This window comes from Topomyia yanbarensis, chromosome 3 (genome assembly GCF_030247195.1).
Source record: "Topomyia yanbarensis strain Yona2022 chromosome 3, ASM3024719v1, whole genome shotgun sequence".
Lineage (NCBI taxonomy): Eukaryota > Metazoa > Arthropoda > Insecta > Diptera > Culicidae > Topomyia > Topomyia yanbarensis.
This window is the reverse complement of record NC_080672.1, coordinates 180737051-180758510: the sequence shown is the minus strand read 5'-3', so window position 1 is coordinate 180758510 and position 21460 is coordinate 180737051. Positions and strand designations below refer to the sequence as shown.

At 40.4% G+C, this 21460-nt stretch overlaps 1 pseudogene; it reads left to right on the top strand.

Moving 5' to 3' along the window:
* The first annotated feature begins 19384 nt into the window (after nucleotides 1–19384).
* LOC131687446 (DEAD-box helicase Dbp80-like) lies at nucleotides 19385–20638 on the top strand (annotated as a pseudogene).
* The last annotated feature ends 822 nt before the right edge of the window (nucleotides 20639–21460 follow it).

Genomic DNA, 21460 nt, shown 5'->3' with positions numbered 1-21460 from the left:
TTACGAATATTATATTATACACTCTTTTATATGTATAAGTTAGCTGCAAAGTTTTTTTTTAGTTTCATTATATAAAACAAAATAATATTGAAATGTGTAACCCCCTAGTTTTAAGAAATTCAAAATGTAAAACAATGAAAAAATTGCACCTTTAAGCTAACGCATACGTGCCTTATCAAATAAACAAATTGAAAAAAAAGGTTTGAATTGTTTCAAAAGATTCTCGTCTTGCATCAACATTGTTATCTACAAGCCGTTCTTATTAGGACGAATGCAAAATGGAAAAAGAATTTAATTAGAAAGTTTCTTTTATTAACTAGTATTAAGTTTGCGCTTGTTATTTCTGTACTTTTACCAGTGAATCATAAGAAAATGTTTTTCTAATCTACAAACCAGAAGGTTTTTGCAAATCCTTCCAAGAAAATCATTGAATGTGGCAACTCTGCCACTAAGCGAAAGCTACACCAAAACAAATGATGAAAATATTTTCGTTTATCGAACAAAAGGATGGCCTTCCATCTGCATTGTGAAATCAATAAATAGGAACGCCTTGATGCGAAGCGTGCTCATTCGGTGTGAGCTGCGAAAGGGGAAAGATCGTATGCAAGGATGCAAAATGCCTACCTTTTCTGCGGCTGTAATTTTTCTGCCTACATTCTCATTTCTCTTTCGACGCTGCTGTCTTTCGCTATTGCAGGACGCCCAGCGCTGTGCGGCAGTCTGTAAGCAAAGCAGTAACATGACAAAAAAATACTGCCCCCAGTACAGCCACCAGACGCGAACGGTACAGCTTCTCTTTCCTTATTTTACACTTTTTAATATTCATAATCTAATCAATATTTTCAATCAAAAACGACGTCAATGAATGCGGTTCGTTTACGCCACGACCGGCATCAACGCTTTCGTGTGCGGGCCTCCCCTTTTGACTACGCAGAGAAAAATGTACAAAGCGAGAGAACAAACATTACTACGCCACACTCTCACCGAGCAGTCGGAGTACAGCAGCAAAACAAAAATGTATTCTACTGCTCTACGGGAAAATGTACTCGGTTTGGCTACCGTTCTGGCAAGAACTGTAGTGATGTGTCGCTGTAGCGGGCTGCACGGCTTGTGCAAATGTAAATATACCGAAAAAAATTTAGTTTACTGGTACCTTTGGCATCCCTGATCGTATGTTTGTACGCAGTAAAACAATCGTCGGCAAGGTTTGAAGTGTTTCAAAAAATTCTCGTCTTGCATCAACATGGTTATCTACAAACCGTCCTTATTAGGACGAATACACAACGGAAAAACTAGTGGTGGGTAATGTCCGGGACATAACCGCGGTGCCGATGTAGAACTATTCGTTGGCCTATCATATTATTGCAATTCTGCTTATAACTAGTTGTAGATAATGTCCTGAACGTAACCGGGGAGTTTATCTAGGACAATTATTTTGTGTGAAAGTTTTCTGTATTAGCTTAAAAATTCTGACTAAAACTTGCTACGTTCACTAGTATATCGCTAAATTTAATTCTATTTATTTAATATTTTATACAGAGAACGTGGTATCAAATGTTTTACTGAATTAATTACAGAACAGGATACTATTAAAACCCCCAGGAAACTTGCTGAACCCGATGAATCGTACTTAATCTGTAAAATTAGCCATTCGAAAGAGATACACACAGAATTGTAATATGATACTCCAACGAATAGTCGACACTCCGCTTATGTCCCGGACATTACCCACTACTTGTTTTTTAACAGAAATTTTCATTTTTCTTTTCGTAACTTCAATAATCACAATCCTATGTTGAAATTCTTTTGACATCAAGACAGCGATAAATGATAATAACTACCGCCAAACTAAACGGAATAATGGAGTTTTTGCACTATTTGATAGACAATTTTAACTAATTATCGCAATTACGTTTAATGAATGCATAATTAGCAAAGATGATGGGAGTAATTGCATTCCATTAAAGCTTTAGAAATCGATGATCTGATTGGTTATTCGCAGCGCGCCAAAATACTCAGTTTGCAACGTAAACCACGCCTTTATTCAATTGGTTGTAATAGCTTTTCCTATATAATAACGAGCACCATTAGTCTATATATATATATATATATATATATATATATATATATATATATATATATATATATATATATATATATATATATATATATATACATATATACATATATATATATATATATATATATATATATATATATATATATATATATATATATATATATATATATATATATATATATATATATATATATATATATATATATATATATATATATATATATATATATATATATATATATTGATTTAAGTTAAACAGTGCGGTCGAGCGTGTTGCTCTCGCAACAAAATGGAACAAACAGAAGGATCACCCTCCGAAGACGAATATTATGGGGAAGAAGAACGTATATCTGATTCGGAGACAGATAATGTTATGGTCGATCCACTTCCCCCACTTTTCCCCAATGTCCCACAGCCCCCCCCCCCCAAGTCAAGGTTTACCAGGATGGATCCGCTGGTCCTTGGGTGGTATACTTTCGGCCCAAAAATAAACCGTTAAACAGCATAACTGTTGCACGGGAGCTGACAAAACGTTACTCGCCCGTAACCGAGATTAAAAAGGTTCAGTCAGATAAACTGCGCGTAGTCGTTACTGACTTGAAACAGGCCAATGATATCGTTAGCAATAGCCTCTTTACGCTGGAGTATCGCGTCTACATCCCTTCTCGTGATGTGGAGATCGACGGTGTGGTAAGTGATGCGGGTCTAACTGTCGATGATCTGATGAATGATGGGGCTGGCCGCTTTAAGACCCTAACCCTCAATCAGTTAAGATTTTGGAGTGCAAGCAATTGCACTCAAAGTCCATCGAAGATGGGAATTACTATCCATCAAACTCGTTTCGCGTAACCTTCGCCGGATCTGCACTTCCGAGCTACGTTGAAGTGGGTGGAGCTCGTCTACCTGTGCGCCTGTTTGTACCGCGGGTCATGAATTGTTCCAATTGCAAGCAGCTAGGTCACACGGCAACCTACTGTAGCAACAAGCAACGGTGCGGTAAATGTGGGGAACGCCATGCGGATGATACTTGCAGTAGGCCCGCTGAGAAGTGTGTTTACTGTGGGGAGAATCCGCATGCACTTTTGACATGCCCAACGTACAAACTTCGCGCGGATAAACTGAAGCGATCCGCCAAAGATCGCTCCAGATGCTCTTACGCAGAAATGCTTAAAAGAGCTGTTCCACTCCACTTCCGAAAACCCATTCGCTCTCTTGCCAACTGACGATAACGCCTCTAACGACCCTTGCGAGGGGCATTCTTTGGCTCCGCTTGGAAACTCTAGGAAAATACCTAATCAAAACTCACCTGAACTTCCTCGTAAGGGTCCTAGGTTGTCCCAAACAAGGGTACAAAATAAAAATAATTCATCAACTGGAAGTGCTGGTACAAATCCGAAGATAATACCTCCTGGTTTTGGGAAATTGTGATACAACCAGGAGTTCCCAGCACTCCCCGGGGCACCAAAAATCGCAAGTGCTCCAATTTTACAGTCAGAAACTCAACTTAAAACGGGATTCCTTAAATTTTCTGACATTGTGCACTGGATATTCACAGCTTTCAACATTACCGATCCTCTGAAAAGCTTGCTGGTTGCTATTCTACCAACAGTAAGAACATTTTTAAAACAGTTGACTGAACAATGGCCCCTCCTTACAGCGATCGTATCCTTCGATGGCTAACTTATTAGACGGAATCAGGGATCTGATCACTGTTTTACAGTGGAACTGCAGAAGTATTATCCCCAAAATTGATTCATTAAAACACTTGCTAAATTACAATCATTGTGATGCATTTTCCCTATGTGAAACATGGCTAACTTCTAATATAAACCTCAACTTCCACGATTTTAACATTATCCGCTTAGATCGAAAAGACTCATATGGAGGGGTACTTTTAGGGATCAAAAAGTGCTACTCCTTCAATCGAATCAACCTCCCTTCGACGCCAGGCATTGTAGTTGTCGCTTGTCAAACAACAATCAAAGGCAAAGATCTTTGCATTGCTTCTATTTACATTCCTCCTAGGGCCATGATGGGATATCGAAGATTCTCCAACGTGATTGAACACCTTCCCTCACCCCGCCTGCTTCTTGGAGACTTTAACTCTCACGGTACGGGGTGGGGCTGTCTATACGACGATAATCGATCTTCGACAATTCAAGACCTTTGTGACAACTTCAATATGACAATTCTGAACACAGGGGAAATGACACGGATTCCTAGACCACCTGCGCAAGCAAGTGCACTGGACATATCTTTATGCTCGACATCTCTACAGTTAGATTGCAAGTGGAAGGTAATATCTGATCCCCACGGTAGTGATCATTTACCATTGTAATTGTAATCACCACTGGTTCAAAACCATCGGCACCAATCAATGTTCCCTATGACCTCACACGAAACATTGATTGGAAGAGCTACGCTGCTGAGATATCCAAAACTATCGATTCAACACAGGTACTTCCCCCGGAGGAAGAATATAAGTTTTTGTCCAACTCGATTCTCGATACCGCGATTCAAACTCAGACGAAACGAGTACCCGACGTGAACACCCAAAAACGTTCTCCCAACCCGTGGTGGGACAAAGTATTACTGGATTTCATTGAACAGGCAGATCATAGTTGTAGCCTAATAAGTTTCAATGCTCTATATATATATATATATATATATATATATATATATATATATATATATATATATATATATATATATATATATATATATATATATATATATATATATATATATATATATATATATATATATATATATATATATATATATATATATATATATATATATATATATATATATATATATATATAGAGCATTGAAACTTATTAGGCTACAACTATGATCTGCCTGTTCAATGAAATCCAGTAATACTTTGTCCCACCACGGGTTGGGAGAACGTTTTTGGGTGTTCACGTCGGGTACTCGTTTCGTCTGAGTTTGAATCGCGGTATCGAGAATCGAGTTGGACAAAAACTTATATTCTTCCTCCGGGGGAAGTACCTGTGTTGAATCGATAGTTTTGGATATCTCAGCAGCGTAGCTCTTCCAATCAATGTTTCGTGTGAGGTCATAGGGAACATTGATTGGTGTCGATGGTTTTGAACCAGTGGTGATTGCAATTACAATGGTAAGTGATCACTACCGTGGGGATCAGATATTACCTTCCACTTGCAATCTAACTGTAGAGATGTCGAGCATAAAGATATGTCCAGTGCACTTGCTTGCGCAGGTGGTCTAGGAATCCGTGTCATTTCCCCTGTGTTCAGAATTGTCATATTGAAGTTGTCACAAAGGTCTTGAATTGTCGAAGATCGATTATCGTCGTATAGACAGCCCCACCCCGTACCGTGAGAGTTAAAGTCTCCAAGAAGCAGGCGGGGTGAGGGAAGGTGTTCAATCACGTTGGAGAATCTTCGATATCCCATCATGGCCCTAGGAGGAATGTAAATAGAAGCAATGCAAAGATCTTTGCCTTTGATTGTTGTTTGACAAGCGACAACTACAATGCCTGGCGTCGAAGGGAGGTTGATTCGATTGAAGGAGTAGCACTTTTTGATCCCTAAAAGTACCCCTCCATATGAGTCTTTTCGATCTAAGCGGATAATGTTAAAATCGTGGAAGTTGAGGTTTATATTAGAAGTTAGCCATGTTTCACATAGGGAAAATGCATCACAATGATTGTAATTTAGCAAGTGTTTTAATGAATCAATTTTGGGGATAATACTTCTGCAGTTCCACTGTAAAACAGTGATCAGATCCCTGATTCCGTCTAATAAGTTAGCCATCGAAGGATACGATCGCTGTAAGGAGGGGCCATTGTTCAGTCAACTGTTTTAAAAATGTTCTTACTGTTGGTAGAATAGCAACCAGCAAGCTTTTCAGAGGATCGGTAATATTGAAAGCTGTGAATATCCAGTCCACAATGTCAGAAAATTTAAGGAATCCCGTTTTAGGTTGAGTTTCTGACTGTAAAATTGGAGCACTTGCGATTTTTGGTGCCCCGGGGAGTGCTGGGAACTCCTGGTTGTATCTCAATTTCCCAAAACCAGGAGGTATTATCTTCGGATTTGTACCAGCACTTCCAGTTGATGAATTATTTTTATTTTGTACCCTTGTTTGGGACAACCTAGGACCCTTACGAGGAAGTTCAGGTGAGTTTTGATTAGGTATTTTCCTAGAGTTTCCAAGCGGAGCCAAAGAATGCCCCTCGCAAGGGTCGTTAGAGGCGTTATCGTCAGTTGGCAAGAGAGCGAATGGGTTTTCGGAAGTGGAGTGGAACAGCTCTTTTAAGCATTTCTGCGTAAGAGCATCTGGAGCGATCTTTGGCGGATCGCTTCAGTTTATCCGCGCGAAGTTTGTACGTTGGGCATGTCAAAAGTGCATGCGGATTCTCCCCACAGTAAACACACTTCTCAGCGGGCCTACTGCAAGTATCATCCGCATGGCGTTCCCCACATTTACCGCACCGTTGCTTGTTGCTACAGTAGGTGGCCGTGTGACCTAGCTGCTTGCAATTGGAACAATTCATGACCCGCGGTACAAACAGGCGCACAGGTAGACGAGCTCCTCCCACTTCAACGTAGCTCGGAAGTGCAGATCCGGCGAAGGTTACGCGAAACGAGTTTGATGGATAGTAATTCCTATCTTCGAAGGACTTTGAGTGCAATTGCTTCCGCTCCAAAATCTTAACTGATTGAGGGTTAGGGTCTTAAAGCGGCCAGCCCCATCATTCATCAGATCATCGACAGTTAGACCCGCATCACTTACCACACCGTCGATCTCCACATCACGAGAAGGGATGTAGACGCGATACTCCAGCGTAAAGAGGCTATTGCTAACGATATCATTGGCCTGTTTCAAGTCAGTAACGACTACGCGCAGTTTATCTGACTGAACCTTTTTAATCTCGGTTACGGGCGAGTAACGTTTTGTCAGCTCCCGTGCAACAGTTATGCTGTTTAACGGTTTATTTTTGGGCCGAAAGTATACAACCCAAGGACCAGCGGATCCATCCTGGTAAACCTTGACTCGGGGGGGGGGGGCTGTGGGACATTGGGGGAAAGTGGGGGAAGTGGATCGACCATAACATTATCTGTCTCCGAATCAGATATACGTTCTTTCTCCCCATAATATTCGTCTTCGGAGGGTGATCCTTCTGTTTGTTCCATTTTGTTGCGACAGCAACACGCTCGACCGCACTGTTTAACTTAAATCAAAATAAAAAGAAATCAAAAACAATAAAAAGAAAAAAATCGATAAGAAAAGTAAAACACGAAACACTTCACCAGTTGGTTCCTGACGAGCTGGTAGGTGAATTGATCCTTCGTTTGTTTTATCCGTCACCCGAGTGACCTTCACACAGTAGAGAGCTGATATAACTCGTCTAAACAAAGCCGTCTTTCAGGCAAGAAAACTGTTTAGTAACGCACTTCACTGCACTACCTTCACCGATATCGCAGGTAATAATTATCACTCGCGGGACTGTTAGTAATGCTTTACTGCAGCCTCTGCCACAGCAAGCACCTTCGTACTACCGAAAAAACTAAACCACACCGGAGAGAACAAAAAGCACTTGTTTCTCGGTACAAAGTTCGGTTACGAATGAATTTGAAAGTGATGTTATTGGTACCACTTTGAAAATTAAATTTCGTCCTTTACCCGAGCAGAAGAAAATAACTGCGGAATACTAAATTTAGGTATCAATACCAACGACTGTTTACCATAATATGGTATTAATGAGCTCTACATAAGAGGTAAAATACCAAAAAAAATAACATAGACATGTTCTACAAATAACTATTTGATAATGAAACGAGTTATTATAATACCTGAATAATAATAAAACATTTTTCAACCTTCCAATAATAAAATTCACTCTATGGAGGTATTTAATAAGGTATTGGTTTGGTATGTGTAAAAATAACTGGAATACATAAATAATACTAAAATAAAGTATTATACTTCATTGAGGTATTAAGCAGGTATTGAAAAATGTTTCTTCAATACCTGCGTAATACCTCAATGAGGTATAATAATCAATTAATACTAAGTTTTGGTATGAATACCAAAAAATAGTATGCACGGGTTATTGCCTAGTTATTTTCTCCTGGTCGGGTAGTGTATTCTAAACCAGGTCAACTGCAGTTTGGTTGGGTTCCTCTTACAAAGCGATCGGCTTGCATTAAGCTTGATAGCATCACTTGCAAACGTATTCAATTTCCGGTTGTTTGTGCATGTGCACTTACAGTACACAAATCGCAGGGAGGTACCTTCTCTGAAGTTGTATTTGACAACGACAAAAGTCTAGAACAACAATTGGTTTATGTTGGGCTGTCGCGAGTCACATCAATGGATGGTCTTTATTTAACTAACTCGAAAAACAATTTTAAATTTAATCATTGTAAGAGTAGTAATACACCCCGTATTGTTGAGCTGAGAACAGAGCTAGAACGTCTATCAAATCATCAGTTGCCGACGATTAGTGGCGTATTACTGGATTTCATTGAACAGGCAGATCATAGTTGTAGCCTAATAAGTTTCAATGTACTATATATATATATATATATATATATATATATATATATATATATATATATATATATATATATATATATATATATATATATATATATATATATATATATATATATATATATATATATATATATATATATATATATATATATATATATATATATATATATATATATATATATATATATATATATATATATATATATATATATATATATATATATATATATATATATATATATATATATATATACATATATATATATATATATATACATATATATATATATATATATATATATATAGTCAAGGTTTACCAGGATTGATCTGCTGGTCCTTGGGTGGTATGTTTTCGGCCCAAAAATAAACCGTTAAACAGCATAACTGTTGCACGGGAGCTGACAAAACGTTACTCGGCCGTAACCGAGATTAAAAAGGTTCAGTCAGGTTCAGGACTTGAAACAGGCCAATGATATCGTTAGCAATAGCCTCTTTACGCTGGAGTATCGCGTCTACATCCCTTCTCGTGATGTGGAGATCGACGGTGTGGTAAGTGATGCGGGTCTAACTGTCGATGATCTGATGAATTATGGGGCTGGCCGCTTTAAGACCCTAACCCTCAATCAGTTAAGATTTTGGAGTACAAGCAATTGCACTCAAAGTCCATCGAAGATGGGAATTACTATCCATCAGACTCGTTTCGCGTAACCTTTGCCGGATCTGCACTTCCGAGCTACGTTGAAGTGGGAGGAGCTCGTCTACCTGTGCGCCTGTTTGTACCGCGGGTCATGAATTGTTCCAATTGCAAGCAGCTAGGTCACACGGCCACCTACTGTAGCAACAAGCAACGGTGCGGTAAATGCGGGGAACGCCCTGCGGATGATACTTGCAGTAGGCCCGCTGAGAAGTGTGTTTACTGTGGGGAGAATCCGCATGCACTTTTGACATGCCCAACGTACAAACTTCGCGCGGATAAACTGAAGCGATCCGCCAAAGATCGCTCCAGATGCTCTTACGCAGAAATGCTTAAAAGAGCTGTTCCACTCCACTTCCAAAAACCCATTCGCTCTCTTGCCAACTGACGATAACGACTCTAACGACCCTTGCGAGGGGCATTCTTTGGCTCCGCTTGGAAACTCTAGGAAAATACCTAATCAAAACTCACCTGAACTTCCTCGTAAGGGTCCTAGGTTGTCCCAAACAAGGGTACAAAATAAAAATAATTCATCAACTGGAAGTGCTGGTACAAATCCGAAGATAATACCTCCTGGTTTTGGGAAATTGAGATACAACCAGGAGTTCCCAGCACTCCGCGGGGCACCAAAAATCCCAAGTGCTCCAATTTTACAGTCAGAAACTCAACCTAAAACGGGATTCCTTAAATTTTCTGACATTGTGGACTGGATATTCACAGCTTTCAACATTACCGATCCTCTGAAAAGCTTGCTGGTTGCTATTCTACCAACAGTAAGAACATTTTTAAAACAGTTGACTGAACAATGGCCCCTCCTTACAGCGATCGTATCCTTCGATGGCTAACTTATTAGACGGAATCAGGGATCTGATCACTGTTTTACAGTGGAACTGCAGAAGTATTATCCCCAAAATTGATTCATTAAAACACTTGCTAAATTACAATCATTGTGATGCATTTTCCCTATGTGAAACATGGCTAACTTCTAATATAAACCTCAACTTCCACGATTTTAACATTATCCGCTTGGATCAAGAAGACTCATATGGAGAAGTACTTTTAGGGATCAAAAAGAGCTACTCCGTCAATCGAATCAACCTCCCTTCGACGCCAGGCATTGTAGTTGTCGCTTGTCAAACAACAATCAAAGGCAAAGATCTTTGCATTGGTTCTATTTACATTCCTCCTAGGGCCATGATGGGATATCGAAGATTCTCCAACGTGATTGAACACCTTCCCTCACCCCGCCTGCTTCTTGGAGACTTTAACTCTCACGGTACGGGGTGGGGCTGTCTATACGACGATAATCGATCTTCGACAATTCAAGACCTTTGTGACAACTTCAATATGACAATTCTGAACACAGGGGAAATGACACGGATTCCTAGACCACCTGCGCAAGCAAGTGCACTGGACATATCTTTATGCTCGACATCTCTACAGTTAGATTGCAAGTGGAAGGTAATATCTGATCCCCACGGTAGTGACCACTTACCAATTGTAATTGCAATCACCACTGGTTCAAGACCATCGGCACCAATCAATGTTCCCTATGACCTCACACGAAACATTGATTGGAAGAGCTACGCTGCTGAGATATCCAAAACTATCGATTCAACACAGGTACTTCCCCCGGAGGAAGAATATAAGTTTTTGTCCAACTCGATTCTCGATACCGCGATTCAAACTCAGACGAAACGAGTACCCGACGTGAACACCCAAAAACGTTCTCCCAACCCGTGGTGGGACAAAGAGTGCTCAGACGTGTACGCGGAGAAAGCTGCCGCGTATAAAACCTTCCGGAACGACGGGTTAGTTGCTAGTTTCCGAGTGTACGTGATATTAGAAAAACGAATGAAAAATTTAATGAAAGCTAAGAAACGCAGTTACTGGTGCCGGTTTGTCGACGGGTTAACAAGAGAAACATCGATGAGCACTCTTTGGGGCACGGCCCGACGTATGCGTAACCGAAACAGTACTAACGAGAGCGTGGAATACTCAAACCGTTGGATATTCGATTTCGCCAAGAAGGTTTGTCCGGATTCCGCCCCGGCACAGAAAATCTACCGCGCCGCGTCGCCTTACAATACCGCGAACGAAACACCGTTTACGATGGTGGAGTTCTCACTTGCTCTCTTATCATGTAACAATAAAGCCCCGGAGCCAGATAGAATCAAATTCAACTTGTTGAAGAATCTGTCAGACTCTGCCAAAAGACGCTTGTTGAATTTATTTAATAGGTTTCTTGAGGGTAACATTGTCCCACATGACTGGAGACAGGTGAGGGTCATCGCCATTCAAAAACCAGGAAAACCAGCCTCCGACCACAATTCGAATCGTCCGATTGCAATGCTGTCCTGTATCCGGAAGTTATTCGAAAAAATGATTTTGTTTCGCCTCGATAATTGGGTCGAAACAAATGGCTTACTGTCAGATACACAATTTGGCTTCCGCAAAGGCAAAGAGACGAACGATTGCCTTGCGTTGCTCTCAACAGAAATTCAAATGGCATATGCTAACAAAGAGCAGATGGCATCAGTATTCCTAGATATAAAGGGGGCTTTTGATTCAGTTTCTATCAACATTCTTTATGAGAAGTTGCACCAGCATGGTCTTTCGCCAATTTTAAATAACTTTTTGCTAAACCTGTTGTCTGAAAAACAAATGCATTTCTCGCATGGCGATTTATCGACATCACGATTTAGCTACATGGGCCTTCCCCAGGGCTCATGTCTAAGCCCTCTCCTCTACAATTTTTACGTGAATGACATTGACGAATCTCTTGTCAATTCCTGCACGCTAAGGCAGCTTGCAGATGACGGTGTGGTCTCTATTACAGGTCCTAAAACCGTCGACTTGCAAGGACCACTGCAAGATACCTTGGACAATTTGTCTGCTTGGGCTCTCCAGCTGGGTATCGAGTTCTCCACGGAGAAAACTGAGCTAGTCGTATTTTCTAGAAAGCGTGAACCACCGCAACTACAGCTTCAATTAATGGATCAAACTATTGCTCAGGCTTCAACATTCAAATATCTCGGGGCATGGTTCGACTCTAAATGTACCTGGGGATGTCACATTAGGTATCTGAAACAGAAGTGCCAACAAAGGATCAAATTTCTCCGTACAATAACTGGAACATGGTGGGGTGCCCATTCAGGAGACCTAATCAGGCTGTACCAAACAACGATATTATCAGTGTTGGAGTACGGATGTTTCTGCTTTCGCTCCGCTGCGAACATACACTTCATCAAACTGGAGCGAATCCAGTATCGTTGCTTGCGTATTGCCTTGGGTTGCATGCACTCGACCCATACGATGAGTGCTGGCGGGCGTCCTTCCGCTGAAAAATCGATTCTGGGACCTCTCATATCGATTGCTCATTCGATGCAATATTCTGAACCCATTGGTGATTGCAAATTGCGAAAGGCTTGTCGAGCTTAATTCTCAGACCCGATTCATGTCCTTGTACTTCGATTACATGGCACAGAACATCAATTCATCTACGTATAACGTCAACCGTGCTCATCTCTTAGATACTTCTGATCCAACTGTATTTTTCGATACATCCATGAAGGAAGAGATTTGTGGAATTCCGGATCATATTCGCCCACAAGTGGTCCCAAATATTTTCTATAACAAATACCATCAAGTCGACTGCGCCAAAATGTTCTACAGTGACGGATCAATTCTCGACTGGTCCACAGGCTTCTGTATCTTCAACGAAAATCTTGCTGCCTCATTCAAACTCAATGATCCTGCTTCAATTTACGTCGCAGAATTAGTTGCCATTCAGTATACTCTCGAGATCATTGACACCCTGCTCTCAGACCATTACTTCATCGTTTCGGATAGTCTCAGCTCCATTGAGGCCATCCGTGCGGCATAGCCTGGAAAGCACTCACCGTATTTCCTGGGGAAAATACGGGAATATCTGAGTGCTTTATCTGAAAAATCTTACCAGATTACCTTGGTTTGGGTCCCGTCACATTGTTCTATTGCGGGCAACGAGAAGGCGGACTCTTTAGCCAAGGTGGGCGCATTAGAAGGCGACACTTACGAAAGACCGATTTGCTTCAACGAATTTTTCAGTATCTCTCGTCAGAGGACGCTCGATAGTTGGCAAACCTCATGGAGCAATGGGCATCTGGGACGGTGGCTACATTCCATTATCCCGAAGGTATCAACGAATGCTTGGTTTAAGGGGTTGGATGTGAACCGGGACTTTATTCGTACGATGTCAAGGATCATGTGCAACCATTACTCGTTTGACGCGCATCTCCGTCGTATAGGGCTTGCTGAAAATAATCATTGTGTTTGTGAGAACGGCTATCACGACATCAAGCATGTTGTTTGGCTGTGCGCAGAGTACTGTGTTGCCAGGTCCCAACTAATAGATTCCCTTCGGGCCCGAGGTAGATCACCCCATGTGCCAGTCCGGAACGTCCTGGCAAGCCGTGACCACCCCTATATTTTTCTTATCTTTTTGAAAACTATTGATGTCCAAGTTTAATGCATTTTCCCCTCTCTCATTCACAGTAGAATATCACCAACCTATCCTTGTATCTACAATATGGCATTGCTTCACGAGCCTTCGGTGCATACCCTTCTTGATAACCGTCTATCCAGAACATCATGACATGCCTCACATGCAGATGATATAGAGAACATCATGACAGCATCAGAGTGCCAATAATTATCCGAAATATCGACCCTCCCCTCGCCCCTGCGATTACAGGTTGGAAACTACAACACTACAACAAAGTGTGCATATCCGCCACAATGATCAATCAGCAAACGACTATGTCAATTTCACAACAACATCAACCGAAACCAGTAAGCAATTACACAATATGTATCCCACTTCCTACCTTTTTCCTTTACTTACATAAAAGGGGAGCAAGCCGCCCCATAAATACGGTTTTTTCCTTCCCCCACTAACATGTGACATGTAATTTAAAAAAATGAATTATCGGCCTCGTTAAGCTACAGCATTTGGGCCTAAATAAACGTATATAAGATAAAAAAATCACTTTCGAATTTCATCCAAAGTCGGCTAATATGTTCACCGGAATCATCTTCGCCATGTTCGATAAATTTGAATTCCCCTATAGCACCGTTAACCATTCCATCTTCAACGTCAATGTTGGTGGTGATCATATAGGGCATTCCGATTGTCAATCGCAATAAATAAGGTAAACCACCTGTTTCCACAACGCTCATTTTATGAAGTTTACTACGAGCGCTTGCTAGCTGTTCAGCGTTCCTGTAACCTGTGAAAACATCGTCAACAATGAAATCATGCCCCTCCCGATCACGTAATGATTCAGTATTATACTTTTCTACGTCTATATTACGATGGAAGAGACTATTGCGTTCGGTACATTTTGTCTACACCAGTCGACTGTTCGAAATCGGCTCTCAATCCGCTCGGTTTCAGAGCTAGTAAGGGCCTCGCCATTACCAATTTTGGTTAGTATGGTGGAAAATTCAACATCGGTTTGACGCATAACTTGCACTAATGGAAAAAAAATTAAGGATTGCCATAGTACAGGCCCTTGAAAAGAATTTCGACATGGTTTGAAAACTGGTCGAGCATTAACAGGTGGCAATTGCCGAAGATCACCACAAAATATAATGTGAATTCCTCCAAACGGATCATCAAAGTTACCAAGACATCACGTCTTGCAATCGAGAATGAATGGTATTAAGTACATCTGCACCTATCATACTCACTTCATCAATAATAATTGCTTTTATTCCTGCGAAAGCATTACGATATAGTTGAAGAGTTTCAAATCCAAGTTTCGAATTATGTCTACGCGCCATTGTAATACGAAAAGCGGAATGAACTGTAGTTCCGCCAATAGCTACCGCTGTTTTCCTGTGGAGGCACAAGCAACATATGCATTTTTTAGCGAATTATGGGATTGACTGAAAAGATTATACGTCTCCATCAAAACACGAAGTGTAAAGGTTTTACCACATCCAGCAGGACCAGTGAAAAATATTTGCAAAGGTATGTTCATCCCGTCGAAACTATGCAAGATATCAATTAAATGTAGAATCAAATTACGTTGTTCTACATTTGTAGCCCTCACCATAGCACAATACTCTAACTTGCTCATAACATTGGTACGTTTCTTAACAACTGCTGCTAGAGCACCAGTGGGCAACTGTTCGATATCATCATCGTTCGGCTCCATGACAATAGCTCGAACGAATTCGTTGTGTTTATCGTTGGTTTCATTTTGTAGATCGTCAGATTCAATTTCTTCGTTTATACGAACATATTCTTCGACGATATGCTCGAGATTTATATTGCAATCATATTCTTTCAGTTTATTCAATATGAATGCCTCATTTTGGTCATACAATTCAATAAAGTTATTGCGATCGAGAATATCGCAAGTTTCATTCCGGAATGGTTGAAACAAAAGAACCATTTCACGCTTGAAATCGTTTAACTCGGTCATTTTATATTTTCTCCATCGCACTATTCGAGGAATACTTCGCCGTTTATACTACTTTTATCCATAGTATAACAAGATACAAAATCGGCCAAACAAATGTCGTCAAGACCCTCACGCTTTTCATACTTTTGTATTATGTTAAGTGTCCACACATCGGTCGAGTCATCATTAATACCTTCTTCGTCCATTCGTTTTGTGTGTTTTCTTGATTTTATTCGTTCGTTCGTTAACTTTTCTGCTGGCTTTTGACATTGGTTGTCGCAGTAAATATCAAGCAGCTTCTTGGGCACACATTTCTACTGAATTCAGCATTTTAATACTGACTTTCTTTAGTAATGAACAATAATCTTGGTCAGGGTATTCTTCTTGCAGCTTGATTAATTCGAGATGCAAGTTACTAATGCCTCTGTTTGATTTATTTACATATTCCACAACATACGCAGCACATGAATATTCGTCCATGATAAATTGAAGATCCATGTTTGAGAGTAGTTGGTTAGCAACCCATGGATTGTAAGGATTAGTCCTAAGTTCTTCCAAGGATCGCTTCAAGAGAACGGTGGGTCTTTGTAAAGAAGCACGAATAACATCCAGGTAGTTATCGTACGAACAATTACAATCAGAAAGATATTCATCCAGTGTTGTATACACCTTTATGTTCAATCTTTCGTGCATTTCCCTACCTTTTGCTTTTAGTTGGCTACGACGCGAATTAGTTGATTCCATTGGCAACAACATTCTAGTTCGATCCATTGGCCAATAAGGGATGTTGAATCGACATTCTTTGTCATTTCGCTTGTAACAAGTGAATGTATGTTTATGGATCTGATTTCCATTGGTGCTAACGGAACAAAGTAAATTTATAAGTTCCACAGTAGCGGGCATGTCCTCTGAATGTATTTCTCGAGGGTCATTTTTCAACCATAACAAAATGTGAGCATGGGGACTGCCATGGTGTTGAAACTCTATTCGTTTGAAATAATCAACAACATAGTATTTGCCAAATGGGCTAAATCTTGACGAGGAAAGTATATTTAATAAAGTTTCAACTAACCTATTGAAATAAATGCAACAGGTAACAGGATCATTATTTACGAGCGTAGTTCGCTGAAGAGCAGTTAATAGCTCTATAGGATCCCTCAAGTCGATATTATGTTCGTTAGCGAGTTTATATAAAATTCGCAACAAATTAGGCCATCGAGTTTCGTTGGCACTCAATGTTATGAACATTGTTGGCTTTCCGAGTTGGCGAATCATTGCAAAAACGTCATGTTTGCGTTGTTGCCAATATTGAACTGAATTTGGAATAGACTTGAGGAACGACTAGTTACGCTCAATGCAGGATTCCAAGAATTCTCGATACTTCAACATTCCACGGGTTATCTTTGCAGTTCCTACACATTTAAATGTGTTTTGCAAACCTTCAGAAACGCGAAGCCGTAGTATTGTCATAGCTATGTAAAACAAATTTTGTGGCTTTGCGCCTCGTCTGTCGCGGCGTCTAAGTTCATTAGTAGCCATCATAAATGGCGTAACATGAACGTCGGTATTGAATGAGCGTGGATGTCCAAAATATATGTCAGGAAAAGAAAGTTCTTCTGCAAATTCATCAAAAATTAGGGACAAAGGTACTCTGTTCTGAGCGAGTGCAATCTCCAAACACTTGTCTTCGTTCAAAGTTTGTTGTTGCCCAATCAAAAACTCATAGTCGTTTGTGGAATCGATCGTTTCCAACTCACTGTCAGCTTCAAGTAGCCTTGATGATGATTGATCAAGACCATTAAACTGACCTTGATCGATAACTATGCCGTATCTACGATATAACGGAGTGTCAACGAGATACTGAAGCCACTTATAAACTGTATCCTTCTTTATAAACCCATTCAATATTAAAGGCATAATTATCATCAATGTTTCTTGGGAGCACGCGAATCATTTCAGGTACATCCACTGGTACATTGATGACTTGTCTCATTATTGAATGACTACCTGCAGAATGACGCAAACGACGGATCTGCATAAATGGTAATCTAGGGGAAATCAATCTTTCACTTATGGGATCAAGCGAAGGTAAACCCGAAGGACGATTAGGATATATAAATCCATTCGTTGAAGCCAGTTTAGGATTCAAACTGCTACGGCAAGTCTGACAAACTCTGAAACCCTCCACTGACTCAAATAATCCCATTGTTAGAAGTACATTTTTTTCTGTTCTGCCAAAATTTTTCAAATCACTTGTAAAGCTAAGTATGCACCTCTTGCGAAATGAAATTTCCTATACAAAACCTATGCATAAAAAACGTCGCGAAATGCTCGCGAAAAAAAAATTCGTTTCCATTTCGTAAGCGGTACGCACCTCTCGCGAAAACGATAACGAAAAATGCAGTTAGCCGAGACACGGTTTGACAAACGATAAGTTTCGTAATACTTCCGCGAGACAGCGCTGCTTTCTATGCGCTGTCACCAAGGCAAACTTTTTCCTTGCGAAATAATGGTCAGAGGTATTATTTCGCACGGAGGCTCGCGAAATTTTGACAGGTTGCAATGAAAAAATATAAAAAAACAAGAGTGGTAATTTTGTGTTTTTTTTCATCGCAATCTGTCAAAATTTCGTAGTTTTAGAGATTCAATATTTTGAATTTTAATGGTAAGTTTAGAAATATTATTGGAAGTGTGATTGTATCTAGTTTTAAACAATTAAATTTAAATAATTAATATTATTTACAGCACACCCGAACAAGGCGGCCGCCGGAGCAGTATTTTTTGTCAGCGGCAGAACCAGCAGCCATCGATCAACTTTGGAGGTTTCTCTCAACAACAACCAGATGCTACAAATCAGCTCAACAGTCTATAGAGAATATACTAGGGCCTTTAATCAGCTCAACTAATCTTGTCTCAACATCCTGGCCAACCAATATTAAATCGATACAACCGTAGCTGTACCGACAACTCCAAATCCAGCAGCAGCCAACAACCACTCAAAAAAGAACCACATAGAAATTATAGTTCTAACAAACAACAGGAGTTTGCTAATGATCGACACATCGGAAAACATTTTATCGGCACATTCTGCCTTAAAACTTGTCTGCCACTATTTTTACCAGCGGTAGCCTTCATGATTTAGAGAAATCGGAGTCAAGCACAACCAAAGCTGGTTACTCCCGTAGAAACGACTGCACCTGCAGTTTTGAGTTCGGTAGCTACGGAAATTCTGACTAACAGCTCCTGAAGAAAAACAAGCTGCAAGAGAAAATGAAGAAACAGCTTCCTCCGCGGAAGACGCAGAGGTATTCAAGTAAGTCGAAATCTGGAGAAAATTTTGATTAGGACATAAGTAACATTGAGAGCTTCTCTTTGTTTACTTTCTCTTATTATGACATCACTATAACACCACTAATTTTCCAGTACATATCCGATGGTTTTTACTACAACATTAGGCAAAGAGTTGAGTTCTAAATATTGAAACGACCGACTAATAAACAGAAGAGAAAGACCCCAAAGAGAACCTCATTGTTGCTTACGTCCTATTCAAAATTTTCTGCCGAAATATTTAGTATCAGCTTTAAAATTATCTATGACTAATCTTTTAGCCCGGCGGATGCAAGTTTGCTAATGAAAGATGTTCGCTAAGGTCTAGTAGTCAAAGCTGGATCTGGAGGTGCAGCGGAAGGATTCTTCTTCGCCGGTTGGTTGGTTAAAACTTTCGAAGCTTTGCACATGAAGCCGGAATTTCTTCAAGGAGTCTGCGATGGGTTTCAACGCCCCTTCCAAGATTCAGGAGACGGCTGTACCTACTCTGTTGGGCGGTCCGCCACAGAATATAATCGCCCAGAGTCAGTCGGAAACAGGAAAAACCGCTGCCTTCGTGCTGGCAATGCTCAGTTGAGTCCATCAGTTAAAAAACTATCTGCAGGTGATTTGTATTTCCCCCACGTATGAGCTGGCAATTCAAAAGGGGGAAGTAGCTGCCAAAATACCAAAGTTTTGTCCGGAAATCAAACTTGCTTACGCCGTTCGCGGTGAAGAGATCGTCAAAGGGGCGAAGCTGACTAATCATATCATCATCGGAACACCCGGCAAGCTAATCGACTGGGGTATAAAGTTCAGGACGTACGACCTAGAAGTTTTCCCTTTTTGTACTGGACGAGGCGGGTGTTATGGTCGCTGTTCTTGGCCACGTACGAGCGTGAGGTGATGGAGTTCGCAGAGTACATCGTACCCAATCCGATCGTCATTCGGCTGGCGCGGGAGAAAGAATCACTCGATAACATCAAACAGTACTACGTCAAGTGCCGCAACCAGGACGAGAAATTGTGTGATTACCGTCGGACAAGCGATCATTTTCTGTCATATGATGTATAGGACAGTTGTAAAGTCCAAGTAAACTTATTTTCGGAACTGTTAATCGATCGAAACAGGTACGTAAAACGGCCGGTTGGTTGACCGGCAGGATGTCCCTGGATGGTCACTCGGTAGCGGTACTGTCCGGTGATCTAACGGTGGAGCAACGGTTGGACGCTCTGGATCGATTCCGAACCGGACTAGAGAAGGTTCAGATTATAATGAACGTTTTGTCCAGGGGTAAGTTCCGCCACTTGATTCTGGCTACAGCACCAGGTTACAGAGAGATTCTTTCACCTTAGGTATCGACGTCGAACAGGTGACCATTGTCGTCAACTTCGACCTGCCGATGGATCAGCAGGGACGAGCCGATTGCGTAACGTATCTACATCGAATTAGACGCACCGGTAGATTCGGTAAGTGTGACTCATTCTTGTGATCCTCTAGATTGTATTTCTTTCTGCTTTAACAGAACGGAATCACCATCAACATAGTGGACAGTAATCGAAGCATGATGATTTGCAGATCATTCGAAAAACATTTCCGGAAAGATTCAGTTGCTAGTCGCGGACATCTCGGACGAAAATGAAAAGATCGGATCGTAAAGTGTTTTCGACCAGCTACTGGTGAACGGCATTGGAGCTTTTTTGGGTCATACTTGTTTCGATTCTGAATTTATAATTTTATTTAGCTCTACCCAGTTCTATCCCAACATTTGAAAAGGGCCTTACTGCAAAATGTAACAAATTGAATTTTCATGTTTTCCATTAACAAATATCTACCCGAGCATGTACATAACGCATCAGTTGATTATGAAGAATTTTGATAGCGATTTTACTTATTGATTTTTATGACCAAACTGATTATGAAAGGACCTAACTGATTGGAAAGTGCCTAACTAGCAATAGAGTCGTATTAAATGGATTATAACGCATTATTGTATTATAACTGATTGTAAAAGACTTTTCCATAATTTACATACAGGGCCAATCTGATTTTATAATGTTCAGTGGGGTCAATCTGACCATCAAATTAGAATTCAGTTAATTCGTCTAACTTTCGGTGTAATATCAGACTTGAACAGCATTTTTTGTGTGAGGTATACAAGTAGTAGCAATATGCGCAATCAAAAGATATAAAATAGTATCGATTTTCCAAATAGGATTATAATGAATCTGACCTTTGACAATTTTCTCAATGTTTACGTTTTGAAGTTAAGCCCTTTTTAAATATTTGGTAGAGTTGGTTTCCTTATGTTGATGAGCAAAGTTTCTCTTTCGTGAAATGTGCATTTGTTAGAAATATAGGATTGTATAGCGCATGTTT